The sequence below is a fragment of the Callorhinus ursinus genome, unplaced genomic scaffold (genome assembly GCF_003265705.2).
Source record: "Callorhinus ursinus isolate GAN/ISIS: 27379988/994484 unplaced genomic scaffold, GSC_fseal_2.0 scaffold12, whole genome shotgun sequence".
NCBI classification, from domain to species: domain Eukaryota; kingdom Metazoa; phylum Chordata; class Mammalia; order Carnivora; family Otariidae; genus Callorhinus; species Callorhinus ursinus.
This window is the reverse complement of record NW_027397074.1, coordinates 71,381,268-71,395,680: the sequence shown is the minus strand read 5'-3', so window position 1 is coordinate 71,395,680 and position 14,413 is coordinate 71,381,268. Positions and strand designations below refer to the sequence as shown.

The following is a 14,413-nucleotide window of genomic DNA, read 5'->3' as shown; positions in this document are numbered from 1 at the left end:
CGCGAACTGGTTTAATTGAGGCTGTATGTAGCTTTCAGGTGTGGCCAATTTTATGTGTCAACTTGGCTAGGCTATGGTGCCTAGTTGTTTAGTCGAACACCAGTCTAGTTGTTGCTGTGAAGGTATTTTTAGATGAGATTAACATTTCAATCAGTAGACTTTGAGAAAAGCAGATTACCTTCCATAATACAGGGCGGCCCCCTCCAATGAGTTGAAGGCTTAACTGTAGAGGAAATACTGAGGTCCCGGAAGAGGAAGGTATTCTGCCTCTAGACTGCCCTTGGACTCAAGTCTGTGACATCAGCTCCTGCCAGAATTTCCAATCTGCCAGTCTGCACAGCAGATTTCAGATTTGCCGATCCCCACACTCACACAAGCAATTCCTTAAAGTATCTCTGTCTACATATTTATGCATCTATCTCTTATCTGTCTATATCTGAGCACCTTGACTAATATAGACATAATGAGGCAGGAAACATTGTCAGGTCAATGACATCGATGAGTAAGTAGGTCAGACTGCTTGCCACCTATAACGTGCCCCTGTGACGTTTCCCAGCCTCCTGTACATTGAGGTTGGTCATGTGACTCGTTCTGGCCAATAGAATGTGGGCAGAGGATGGTCTGTCAGGACTATGACTGCTTTGGCCTTCTCCACCCTGTCTTTGCACTTTGGCTGAATGGAGAAGACCCAGGGGAGACTTATGAAGAGGAACCACTAGATGTCAGGAGCCTGGGTTCCCACACCAGCCTGTGGAAGGTCACCCATGGGATTGGCTGTGACATGGGCAAGAAGTAAACCTTCTGGTGTTAAACCACTGAGATTTTGGAGGCATTCATTGTAGCAGATGGTCTGTTCTGCTGAATCCACTGCCCAGTGTCGCCTGGCCGTCAGTGGCCGAGTCAGGACTCAAACCTGGGCTTGCTTAGCCACTGCCTGGCCCTGCACAGAAGGTACCTGTGGCCTTGTTGTGAGGGCAAAATGAGATGGTGCGCAGTCGGCTCAGAGCTTGGGAGGTGCTGCATATGATAGTTGTAAATAGAACAGGGAGTTTTATTTGAGCTGGGGATTTGACAGTGCCTCTTGTAGTGTCATTGTGAACAAAATGGAGTGTAATGTGGTAAATGGTGATTTCCTTACTGGTTGAACAGTTGTCTGCAAGATGTGTTGACTAATGAACTGACACCAACCAGGAAGTCCTGAGTGCTGAGTCATGGTAGGCTTGTCCACTTCCCTAAAGAACCGTACGACGTGTCTGTCTTCTCTGACATTCTGTCCTCAGATACATGAAGACATAGGAGGCATGCTTAACACATTGATAGATGGAGCAAAGCTAGATGGGAGAGCTAATATGTTGGATGACAAAGTGGAGTTTCAAAAAAAAGTCTGGGCAGGCCAGCACAATGGACTGAATCTAACAAGATAAAAAGGGTAGGAGGGATAAATCAAAGGCCTGCCTTTCTTTCAGAAATGAACTGAAGGAAGACAGGATGAAGGCGGCTTGATAAAATAGTGGCTCATGTGTGAAAGTCTTGGGGTTCGCGTTTTCTGTTAGCCTGGGATGAGTCAAGAGAATGACACAGACTCTTTAAAATGGAGAATACATCAGGCTGCTCTGTTAGAAGCATCATGCCCAGACTTCAGTCATTCACTCATCAGCGTATACTGGGTGTTTACTGTGTGCTGGGCATTGTGCTGGGTGCTGGGGATAGAGTGGTGAACGAGGCAGATGGACCCTGCCCTCATGCAGCTGACATTTAGGGATGTAGTAATCCTGAGGTCTCTGCTAATTAGCGTTGACACCTTCCTTCACTTCCCATGTGCGAACAGATGGTAAAGGGCTTAGAAACCATGTCGTGTGAGGAATGGTCCAAGGAATTAGGCATGATGAGATTTAGGAAACCTTAAGAAATATGAAGGCTCATCTGTGTGAATGAATGCTACACATTTCGGAGGGAGAGAGGACCAATGGCTAAGAAAAGATGTTTGATGTTTGTTGAGCTCTGGGCAAGTCGCTGTACATACCTCCTTTCATTTCATCCTCGCTGCACCACCGGAAGGTAGACAGTATCTCCCCATTTCACAGATGAGGAAACAAAGGCTCAGACAGGTTAACATGACTTGGATGTGCTCCTACTGCTGACAGGCGGCTAAGATAGCATCTGAAGCTCGTCTGTCTGAATTCAAAACCCTAAGTTCTTTCCTGTTCAGCACCCTGATGCAGATTTCACTTTAATTTAAGGAAGACATTTCCACCAAATGCAGCTGTACCCAAGTGGGCCACAGTGTGCTTCCTTCACTGGGGGTGTTTTAGCAGAAGCTAGCTGACAGCTTCCTGGAATAGCCCACAGAGGCTTCTCCAGCGGTGCATGGGAAGAGGGGACAGGGGTGCAGGCTTAGGCGGCTCAGCCCCTGTGCCTTCTAGTCTCTGGCCGCCTCTGCTCCCTTCTAGCCTGCTGGGCCCTGAGATTTCCTCAAAACAGGCCGCCTTCTTCCCCAGCCTGGGGCCTTTCCACACATCAACCCTATCACCCACTTACCACGGTTAACTTCTGCCCATCCTTCTAGTTTCAACCCAAACCTCACTTTCTGCGGGTAGCTGTCAATGATGTTTGACACTGGATGAGGTGCGCCTACTGGAGTCTCTCCTGGCCTCTCCTTAGGAGCAGTGACTGGTTCGATGTCCATCTCCTCCGTGAGGACAGGGACAAGGGCAGAGTGTGTCTTGTGTTCTGCTCTCTCTCCTCACTGCCTAACACACAGTAGGTGCCCCGTAATAGCTTGGAGATTCACGACATCTTCTAAGATCTGGTGGTTATCTTGAAGCCATGGGAACGGCCAACATCTGTGGGGCTGTCCAGCTTGCCTCTGTCTCAGCGTGAAGCCCGGCCTGGCCTGGACTGGGTGACTTCAGCGTAGGCCGTGCCATGGGAACGGGGCAGCAGGGAGCGGCGGTCTGGCCCCGGCCCTGCGGTCTTTCCCCCACTGCGAGGGGATGGCCGTGGAACTGGGACTGGCTGGGGAGAGGTGGTGAGCTGCCCAGGGATCTCAGCAAGTATCTGGGCCCCTTGGTAGGTTCTGGGCTGCCCAGCACATTTCCCTTCTCTCACAAGGTCCCGAGAGAGGGCCCTGCCCCTCTGGACGTGGGGGCCGCAGCTCATTTCTCTGTGTGTCCCTGGCTCGACTTTCTGACCGGCAGGCAGCAGGGAGAGAAGGGGGTTAACCATGGGCCCTGAGATGCGGGGGAAGGGAGAGTGATGTCAGCCAGGCTGCCCAGCAGAGACAAAAGCCTCTAATTGCTCTTTTCCTTCTTGTCAGAGGCTGACTCCATAGTTACTGTAATAAAGGCTTGTGGACGGGGAGGAGGCCGACTAATAAGGGAGCCATTGTCCGGTGATGAGGAGAAGTGGGAGATGAGGGACAGTCCAGGGGTTGGGAGAGAGCCCGTCGGGTCACCTGGCCTGGGCTGCTGGGGAGCGGTCAGCAGGGCACTTGTGGCCAAGTTGCCTGAGGGAGGGGCTGGCCTAACCGCCCACCCCTACCCCCCCAGGTGACAAACTTGCAGGCCCTCACCGGGAGAATGCTCTGGGGAACGAAAATGAGCCTTGAGGGTTTTGTTAATAAGCAGGCTTGACTTCCTTCAGGGGACAGATTTTGAGAAGCTATTTGGTTTGTAGGGAATTGTCCTGGATGCTGGGTCACTGTCTTCTCTTGTGAACACGTCATAATTGCTTTCAACTGAGCAATTCTCCTTCCTGAAACTGCCCTAGAATCAGACACTCCCAAGAGCAGGAAGAAGATTTGTTCCTCTGTCCATAAGCAGCTAGGTCTTTCGTTTTGATGTAATTCACAGAAATGCTTGTCTTTGCCAGGCTACCATGCCCAAGGCGAGGGGATTTGGCCACCCCCTCAGTCATCGGGGGGTCCAGGATCTCTGTGCACAAGTGACCCCCTCGACCAGCTTACCTCCGCACACCCCACATGGAACCCGCACTGAGCCATCCGGCTTCCCCACCCTCACCAGTACGCCCCACACCTGTTTGGTCACCCTCTCTCCTCTGCCGCTTTAAACCCCACCTCTGCCTCCCCCTCCCCCGCAAGATGGCTTCTTGACCATCTACTACAGTGTGAAGGACGTGGTCTTCAGGAAGTACCTGCAACACTGAATTAAACTGAGTTCTGGTCTGAATCCTCCCCAGAAAACTAGGCTTTTCACTTTGAGTCATTGGAGTGGCCTGGGTGTTTGACAAAACAGGTTGAAATGACTCAAGTCCTTATTAAGGCCCCTGGCACCCAGGGACTCGGAGCCATCATAACAGAGGCAAATGTATCATTTCGGGGGGTCGGTGGGGAGGCTACCAGAAGACAAAAGAGAGGAGTGTCAGGGCATGGCTTCCAGCTGTGTCTCCCGGGGTGACATCTGTGACGACAGGATCCTGTGGTCAGACGGCTTTGGAAAACAGTGTAAGCCAAGCAAATTGGGATCTGAGAAGTCCCGCTATAGACAAATCTGTTTCGCTTCTCAGATCCTTTAAATGCGAGTGTGCGTGTGGATCTGCGAGGGGCTCTCCTGCAGTCCTCTACAGGGGGATCATCTCCTGGGGGCTGGCTCACTCTCGGGGAACCCCCTATGTGTGTGGGGCTGCATGTAGGGGCTGGGAGGATCCACCCCCTCACATTAGGTCCAGGCCCTACAGGACTGAGGGTCTTGGGTATGCTCTGTCCTCCACCTGCCTCGCAGGGTCCCCTCCGGCCATCCCGTCCTGGCTCACACTGGGTGGGCGGGGGGCTCTGCTCCCATTCGGGTCAGCCCTGTTTTCCTGCCTCCCAGCCTGCAGCCCCACCCACCTGAAAACTTTTTATTGAGTCTCTGAGCTTCACCTGCTCCCTTTTGCCCCCACCCTTGCCCCGGGGGCTCTAACTGACTCAAGGTTCTACATCTCAAGTGTTCCTCTCCGTCACTGGTTCCATCCACGTTAGTCTTATGTTATTTAAATCTAGAAAATGTCCTGGGCTTGAGATGAAGAGGGAGAGACTCATTAATATGGGCCTTCTGTATTTTTTTCTAGCTCTTTGGGACTTCAGAGAGCTTTGCAACAATTACCCTGATGGCTCTTTCTTCCTTGGGTGGAGTGGAGGCCCATGGCCTTGGCCTTGGCATCACCACAGATACCGCCCCTGACAAGTAGGGTTTCAGAAGATGGCAGTGAAGGTCAGATGATCTGTCTGCTGGTGCTTGCTTTGCTGCTAATGACCTGTGTTCTTCAGGTGAGTCCCTTCCTCTCTCCGGCCGTGGCATCCTCATCTGTGAACGAGGGCATTGGACCACGTGGCTCTGAGGTCCCTCTGAGTGCACACGTGCTGGGATATGCCTCCCTGTCCCTCCATGGCACCAAAAGGGGAAAGAGTTAAAGGCAAGCCAACACCCTTGTCAAACCTGCATAGCTTTCAGACACATTTTAAAAGTCACAAAGAGCAGACCTATGGCAAAATGAGTTCATCGTTTGACATCATTTTGCTGTAATAGGAAACCTAAGGACGCCCAACACAGAGACGGTTTAAATTCCTCAACAGCTTTGTTTCCGATGTGCTGGAGATACGTTTTCATGTTTGGTCCTCACGGTGTATTTCCAGAAGGTGAGTTGTAGAAAGGGAGTATTCCAGTTTACAGATAGGGAAACTGAAGCCCAGAGAGGCTAATGTCCGCCCCCGAAGTGACCAGGCTGCACGGTGACAGAGAACGGTGATTTGGACCTTATGTTTCCTGGGAATTTTCCTACTTGGGTACGCCCCAAGCCCTCGGGCTTCACGTGGTCAGATGGAACCCATCCTACTCTCTCCCTGTCTTTGCTTCCTGCTGGTCCTCCCTCTGACCCCAGTCTCATCCAGGCCAGAAATGTGGCAGCCCTCCTTGTTTTTGTGCCTACGTCATGACCTGCATCCAAGCAAGCCCAGCTTCCTCCTCTGAGGATTTCCCAAATCTTTCCCCTCTTCTCGCTAAAGGTAGCTGCCCTGGGTCAGAACTCCACCATGTCTCAACCAGGCTGGACTTTTCTCATAGCTTCCTAACTCATCTCCTTGCCCCTGGTCTCCCTCAAATTCATTCTGCAAACATTCAAACCTGGCTACATCCCCCCTTCCCCCGTTCCCCATCCCTATACAGACTTTGAAATCCTTCAGTGGCACTGATTATTTATTAGATAAAGTCTATGTTTTCTAGCATAGCGTTTGCTGACTTCACCTTGCAAATGTATCCGCACCATAACTTGTATTTTAATAATAAGGGGCCAATGGTCATTTTCCAATTGAGCCACACAATTTCTTACCTGTATGATTTTGCTTGTGTGGTTTTTTCTGTCTAGAGCAACCAATGCAGTGCTGTTTTTTTCTTGGCTAATTCCTGCCCCCCCCACCCCATCTTTCAAGACTTAGCTGACATGACACAATGATGCCTTTACCCATCCCATGGCTGGATTAGGTGTCCCTTTCCTTTATTCATGTACTATCCCCTACCTGCCTCCAAAATGATGTTTGCAAACCTACCTCCATTAGTAGGCTTTAATTTCTTGAGAGCAGGAACCGCATCTTATTCATTTTTATAGGTTCAGTGCTGGGACTACAAAGCAGAAAAAAGTTATGTGTGTGGTGGGGGTTTTAGAGAAAACATGGTCTTTGGTTTTATTTTCAGAATAGTGGTGGGAAGCAAAATCCCCAAGGACGTAGGTTATCCTAATGAAGATGGACTGCTTCTTTATGCTGATCCAGGGGTCTTTTGCTAAATGCTTTACTGAGGTGCAGATGCTCAGTCAAGGTCAACCCAGTCTGCTCAACAGTTTCTCTGCTTCTGAGTTCAAGGTTGTAGACTCCAGTCTCCAAAGGAGCTGTTTACTTGGCCTAGAGAAAATGTCTTTCCCAAAGCCACAAATGTTCCCATGACACTAGAGAGCCATCTTAGAAATCTGTGTCCTTGACCACAAGAAAGAGCTGGTGAAAGATCACGGAGAGACCAAACCCATCCTTTCTGCAGGGGAGGACACACATAAAAGTCAGTGTCACTGTCTGCTCCCAGCAATGGTGGTGGAGGAAGAGGTATAGAGGGTAAGTGTCATTTCAGGGAAGTGTGTGTGTGTGTGTGTGTGTGTGTGTGTGTGTGTGTGTGTGTGAGAGAGAGAGAGAGAGAGAGAGAGAGAGAGACACTTGTTTTCCCTTCTGCTTAGGAAGAGTGAATCAGTGTTGGGACAGAGTCCAACAGCAGACAAGGTCTACCAGGAGTAGCAATTGGCTTTCCCTCCCACGAGGATACTTCATCTCTGTATATCCATGGGCCTAACAAAGCAATCACTGCCTCCCACTGTTTCAGTCTTTTACTCAATCACTTAATTATTTCTCAGGTCTGGGTGGCATGGCCACCACCCCAGTATTAACCCAGAGTATAATTACCCATCCTATTCCTCACCACTGCACCTCCTGTTTAGAGCTCTTAACTGGACCAAATTTCTTGCTGTGGGCATAAAAAGGACCATGGGCCTCTAATCACTGCCTGGGGCCTTAGAGCAGCCAGCCATAAACTGCAATATCTGCTCGTTTATTCCTGTTCATTCAATTGGTTCCAAATTGTTCTGAACGAATTCTTGGGCTGCTGAAGAAGCTGTGCAGGCTTATTTTCATTAGTGTGGACACTGAGCAGGGAGAGAGGGAGAGAAGAGGGAAAAAGAAGAGGAGACTCTGTTGCCAGAGTTTTCTCTGCCCCTGCCCCCATCCCCACCCCCCAGCTCTTCCTTTCTGTGTAGGAAACAGGCCACTGTGGGGTGCCCAGTCTTCTGCTGAGACCCTGGATCTTATTGGTATAGACCACCCACTCCCATTAACAAGTCTGTGATGGAAAGGAGATCTAAGCCTGGGCTCTCCTCCAGCAACGTCATGTTCAAAGGAGGAGATGCTCTACCTGACCATGTTTTTATCTCACCCAAGGAGGAGATAGAGGAGCTTGGTCAGGGGAGACATGGTCCCAATTTGGCCATTTGAGCAGGACTGCAGAGTCAACTGCATGGTGACCCCAAAACAGTAATCATTTATTCCCCTCCTACCATCAACACTCTCCTTCTCTTGGTACCCTTGGGCTGAAAGAAAGTTTCTCAGGTCAAAGCAACTGATTTCTCTGCCCTGTGTTCTTTCTTGACTTCCTGACATACTGTTTTTGTAGTCTGGAAGTTCTCAGCGATGTCTTTTTGGAATCATCCTTATACAAGAGAAGCTTGTTTCTTTTTGGTTCATCTTTGCCTGGTCATCCCTGTCTGTAATTCTTTCAACTTGAAGGCAATTATGAAAGTCTTATTTCATCTCCCCTGGTCTTCTGTTCTCCAGGCCAGCTTGTCCTAATCCCAAGGGTTATAGAATCTTGTAACTTAAGAGCCAGACAGATTTCCTTTCCTCAGCTTTCCTCAGCTTGACTTTACTATCCTTTACTTATGCATATGAGTGACTTCCTTTAGATGCTGTCCAATTTCTGTGTAAGACCTTAAAAATGTGGGTGGTCAAGCTTTTATTTATAATGGCCCACGCAGTTCTGGGGGTTGGGCTGAATAGTTGAAGAGTGGTTCTTGTTCTCTCGAGCTTTCCTTCTAGGGTTGGAGGATGGGCAAACATTCATTATGGTTCATTTTTTCTTCTTAAGGGCAGGGCAGAGGGGTATAAGCTTGATGGCAGTATAGATGTTCAGAAGCCAGTTTTCCCATCTTAGTTTTATGAAGGAGGGCTTCCCAGAGGCGGTGTGGCTGTGGTAGAAAGAATACTGGGTTTGTATCAGGATGCTTAGGTTCTAGGTCTAGTTCTCTCAAGTCTTGCTGGGTAACCATGGACAAGTCACTCTACCCTCTAGGTCTCATGTCTCTGTCTAAGGTCTGGGCTCATCTTGCAGATAATAAAAACTAGCCAGCTCCAAGCCAGGCTTTTCTTACAAAAAGATCCAACAACCAATATTTTCTACTGCCTTTTGTCTTCTACTATTATGGAGATGGTGCATTAGATACAGGAGCTGGAGTGATTTGAAAAAGGATCAAGACTCTATTTTTATGTCTATAAAAACACTTTCTCCTTGCCTTCTTTGACATGGTTGGATGGTTCAGTGTCTTGGACCTTGATGAGCAGAGTGTCCAGTACAGTAGGCTCATTTCCCTGCCTCCTGTCTCTCCTGGGCTCAGCCCACAGCCTTCAACTCACAGAGAAAATGCAGCTTTTTTCTAGTGTTAGAGGCTGGCACAGGCTTGGAGTCCTATAGCAGTGCTGCAAATCTGACACCTACCCCAGGGGCAAAGGCAGAGGAGAGAACGGGTTGACTCATGGGTACTTCCCAGAGCTATAGATTTCTTAGCAGCTGAGCCAGATCTGCCTGTTAAGTTAGAAGAAAGGGCTGACCAGAGGGCTGAGGGTGACATTGTGGTTCCCTACTCCGTAGAATATTCTGGACGTTATAGTTCAGGACTCTGAGGACAAGCTTTTTTGTCTGTGTCACCAGTTTTATTTGCCTTCCCTCTCCTTTCCCCTTGGAACCTCCTGCCGTCTGCCAGCTCCCCACCTCATGGTTGATATTACCAGTGCCAACTTACTTATTGCTATATGTACCTGATTGCTTTTCTTCACAGTCTCCCTATGAGATGGTCATTACAACTATACAATCTAACAGAGGAGGATACTGAGGAAAATGTTAAGTCATTTGACCCAGGTCTCAAAGAGAGCAAATAGCAGAGATAGGACTCAAACTGTAGTTGGTCAGATGCTAAAGCCATGGCTTTGCCACCACAGTGTAACAAAGATGGGAACTGCATTGCAAGAGACCAAGGACAAATATCCCTCTATAGGTCCCTGGTGTCCAGACTTGGGGCGCTCAGTGCTCAGCTCAGCCACATGCTCAGCCTCTCACAGATGCTTTCCTTTTACAGACATATCCCTATCCTTCCTGGCAAGACAAGTGGTCATTGGGAAAGAGCTGGGACTACAGATCCTAGAGACTTTGTATCTAGTTCTGGTTTCACTGCAACTCACACAGATTGTGACCTTTGACAAGTCAGTTGATTCTTGCCTTTCTATAAAATGGGAATAACATCTCTCCTCTGGCTGTAGCCTGCATCCCCTTCCTGCATGGCATAGCAGAAAGGGTCATGGAGCTGGAATCAGGCAGGTGGGTTCCAGTTTCACCTCTGCCACATAACCACCTTGTGACCCCTGTCATCACTTTTAACCTCTATAAGCTTCATTGTATTCATCTGTAAGATGGGTTTAATATTTGCCATGACAGTAGGGTTTTGTTTGAGTCAAATGAGATGACCGTGCTTTGGAAGAGGAAAAGTCCCATGGAAAGGTGAAGTAGTGCCAATGGCATGGATGTGTCTAGGAAATGTCATGGGAAAGGCTTTGAGTTCTTTATCGGAAAGGATGTGTATAAGGTTGTGGTCATTGGAAGTTCTGTGTTTAGCAAGGAAGTGAGTATGTTAGACCTTCCATGGTGCTCAGGGCTCTGTGCTATCCTTATCAGCCCCTTCATAGTCTGCTGGCATCTGGGAATCGATGCGTCATTAGGGCTGCCCAAGCTCTTACCTAGTCGTTCACCGAGCCATTGCCATGGAGGACCTTTGGGGAAGGACAGAAGAGAGGGGAATAAAGTGAAGAGGATAAGAGCCCTCCAAGCTTCTGGTTCCTGGAGATCATCTCCCTACTCTGGTGACCTTCTGAATTCACTAGAAGCTTCCCCAAGAAGGCCAAAAGCTACAGTGGGAGGACACACTTTGTAAAAGGCTTGTTTCAGGACTGGGTCCTGAACACTCGCTCATGGGTCCTAACCGAGTCATGGGAATCATGGAGACTTCGCACTAGGGTTGACCAACTCTGAGCTAACTGATTGAAGAAAGCTTCACATGTTGTGGATATTTCCTGTGGACAAAGAACCAGGCTGAGCTCCTGTACATGGGCAGAGTTGCTTTTTTAGGTCATTACTAGCATTAGGAAGGCCATGTTGGTGCCTGCCTGTGCCTTTGTATTCAGGTATATCTAGGCCTGATGTATGTTACATGGATGGGTATCTAGATTATCCTCTAAAATATTCTCGAAGAGGAGAGTCCAAAATTGCCCTAGGCAAGACATACAAGTATTAGCAAATTTGGCAATTTAAAAGACTGGATTCTTTCCTATGTTTAGGAGATATTCTTAGGTTCTCAGGCAGGCGAAAATAGTTTGTTGACCTCTCTTTGAAGATACACTATTCTTTTTTTCAAAACTTGTTCTGAAGCCTATTCATGTCAAGACTTATGGAGAGACTGAGATTTTACTCTACTTGCAACCTAGTAAGTTAGCCTGTTACTGTTTCAGGTTGGCAGAAGACATGAGATTCCTGGATTAAAGATGAAAGACATTACTATGGCAAAAGCAGTAGCTTTGTCAACATATTTGTGTTGGCCTCCTGAGCCCCATTTCCTACAGGGTGGGAATGAAGGTGGTCAGATGATACCTGTATATACAGGAAGTTCCATAGTAGATGAAGAACCCTGAGCCAAGGAAACCCAAATCTTTTATAACAGACAGTAAACATGCCTGCCCTTTGCTCTGGAGTGAGACCCCATCTCTATCTTCCAGGGCTGTTCGCTATGTAAACATTTTTAGAAAGGTGGTCTGGAACAAAGGACAGTCTGCACCCTACTTACAAAACATGCAGAACTGTGAGAGTCTGATAGAGAATTGTCTACAAAAATTTATCAGTTTTATTATGTTTAGGTGAGCGAATTCCAGTTTCTTTAACCTTTGGTCTGAGTTCTGTCTCCCCAAAACCCCTTCATTTGTTAGGCATTTATTCCTCCTCGGGTTCTTACTATCTTTGAGGCCTGTGGTTTCCTACCTTTTGGGCCAGCACTGTCCAGACAGACCTGATCCTCTGCTGTAGGGGACTCCCTGGGGACTTCCGTGAAGGAAGCGTACCTCCCTGTTCAGGGGGCTCCAAGGAAACTGCACCTGGAAGACATATTACCATCATCTCTTCTGTTCTTCAGTTCCAGAAAGATGAAGACAAATTGCAGGCAATTTAGAGACAAGTAACTGAGGTGATTAGGGGTGATTCAGGGGGAAGATGAAAAGAAGTGCGCATGCAAGCGTCTGCTCAGATTGTGCTGAAGAAATTGGAGAAGAGTGATGTGAGAGGAAACATCCAGTGCCCCACTGAGCAAGGCTGAGTGTGTCTTTCTAGATACAGACCTCTGACCTTATTCCTCCCTAGCCTGGCCTCCCTATGCACCAGTTTCCTCTTTTCATAAAGCTCAATTGAAAATGGTATGTTCTTATTGGGGACTAAGGGGCATAGTGCATATTAATCACCTAGAGTGTTTGAGTAGTATATGCCATTTTAATAACGGAAAATTAGAGCAAGAGTCTTAGAGAGCCTCATACTGAGAATCTCAGTCTACAGAGGAGGAAGCTGAAGCTCAGAGGGGAAAAGTGATCCATGGGCAAGACTCTAGTTACCAGAAGCATAGGGCTAACTATAAGCCAGGTCTCCTGACATTCAACTTGGTGCTATGGGGAGATCAACTGGTTTTCTGCTGTTAAGTTTCTCAAGTGAAGGTGTGATTTTCTATACAAAAAAATCATCTAGAATATTTAGGATGTAAGAATCCATTAGGGTTACTTGTTATTTTAATGTGTTTTAATTGTGAATGTCCATGCACTGAGAAAAAGTAATCACAAGTCTATTTGGTTTCAAGTTCTCCTTTGGAGTTCCTTAAAAGAGGGTAAGTGCTTTTATGACAGGTTCTCTGAGATAAAACGTGACGTTCTTCCTTCACAGACTTCCTGGTGAGTTTGTCTTCTTGCTCACTTTGGATGTTGACACTGATGGCTAAGTGTGTATGGGCTTTTCTTCTGTGGGCTGACTAGGGGTAGCCACAAGTTCCTTATTTTACAAAGTTCTCTTTTATGTGTGGATGAGAAAATTTATCCCAACTTCCCCCAAATAAATTAAGCTTCCTCGGACAACATAGGTTAAGGGTGCCAATGCTTTTTGCTTTGAAGGACTCACACATTTTTTTTCAATCAAGTTAATTACTGAACAATTATTTACCTCTCTTACAGTAATTAATATTACTGTAATTATTGTATACAATAATACAATAATTGTATACAAGTATACAATTTTGTATTTGTATTGTATAAGAGCTTCCGACTTGTATAAGACCATTGCTCTCCCACTGTGTTAAAATAATTCTGGGCCATAAGTTGAAACAATTTTTTTAGTGTGTCTGGGCAGGCTTAAAAAAAAAATTTCTGTTGCATTTTTGGAAATATTGAAAGTGGTCTAAAGATGCCCACTACTATTTTCAAGAAACACTAGGGCCCACCACCACTAACTACAGGGTAAAGAAGCAAGAGGGATGTTAGGAATAATAGAGTCCAACTTCTAACTTTATTAGAAGTTAGGGATTTGGTCACTTGTCTAAAGACCTGGCAGAGGGATTAGGTCACTTGCCTAAAGACCCTGCCAGAGGCCTTTGGGAATGACTCCCAGCCCTATTGATGTCTCTCTTTTCTGGGAATGGCTGCAGTCTAGGGGGAGGCCCCCCAGGGCCATGGCTGGGCTGTAGTCCTACTCTGGTGGGTCTCTCCTGGGTTAGGCCTCAGAGACAGGTAGCCTCTCAATCCTGGTCTCACACTGGGCTTATTAATGTCTTTTTTAAGAGTATGGCTTTGAAAACAGAGCCTGAAGGGTTCTTGAGGTCAAGTCCATGAAGGGCAGCATCCCCTGATGCTATGTGACTACAGCCACTCTTGTGCCTTCTCTTTATGTGTCTTATTCAGCTCTCTCTTCAGGTTCATGAGATACCCCAATGTCCTTCCAGTGAGTTCTTCATAAAAAAATATAAAGGTCATTTACAGTTGATTTCTGTTGCTGGCGACCAAAAGAACCTTAACTAAAAGAGACATGGGATTAGTAAATAGCAATATTGACGTTAGAACTTGGGTCTCAGGGCTTTCATTCTAACTCTCTTTCTTTACAACATGCTGCCACTCAAAAGAATAACCTATACATCCCCAGTATAACCCGTGCTTTGGATGATACAATAATTATTGGACAGTGGACATTCTAGGGACACAAGAGACTTTTTTCTGGGAATCGTTATTGAAAGCTCCTTTGAAAATTATGAGTTAGAGGAAACAAAAATCACACACATACCTAAATACTCTCTTGCATTAAACTAGAATAATGGATTCAGTTTACTTTAAAATGAGATATTATTATAACACAATCTCTAGGGTAGATTTACCAAAGCATTCATATACAAAATAGAAAGACATTCTCTGAATTTTGAACTATCTTTCACTGGCGTGTTTAATAATACCACTTCGTTTTCTATGAGTTCCTGGAGGGATGCAAATCAC

The 14,413-nt window shown here is 47.0% G+C and overlaps 1 protein-coding gene across 2 annotated transcripts in view; it reads left to right on the top strand.

Moving 5' to 3' along the window:
* The window catches only part of PLXNA4 (plexin A4), a 573,332-nt gene that overhangs the window by 53,100 nt on the left and 505,819 nt on the right, over nucleotides 1-14,413 (top strand). The window contains exon 1 of one of the 2 annotated variants that reach the window (XM_073899214.1): nucleotides 5,158-5,266. The exons of the other annotated variant lie outside the window; for it this stretch is intronic. The gene's annotated coding sequence lies outside the window, so the exon portion shown is untranslated. Of the gene's footprint in view, nucleotides 1-5,157; nucleotides 5,267-14,413 lie in introns of those variants that run through there. 2 annotated transcript variants of the gene reach the window in all.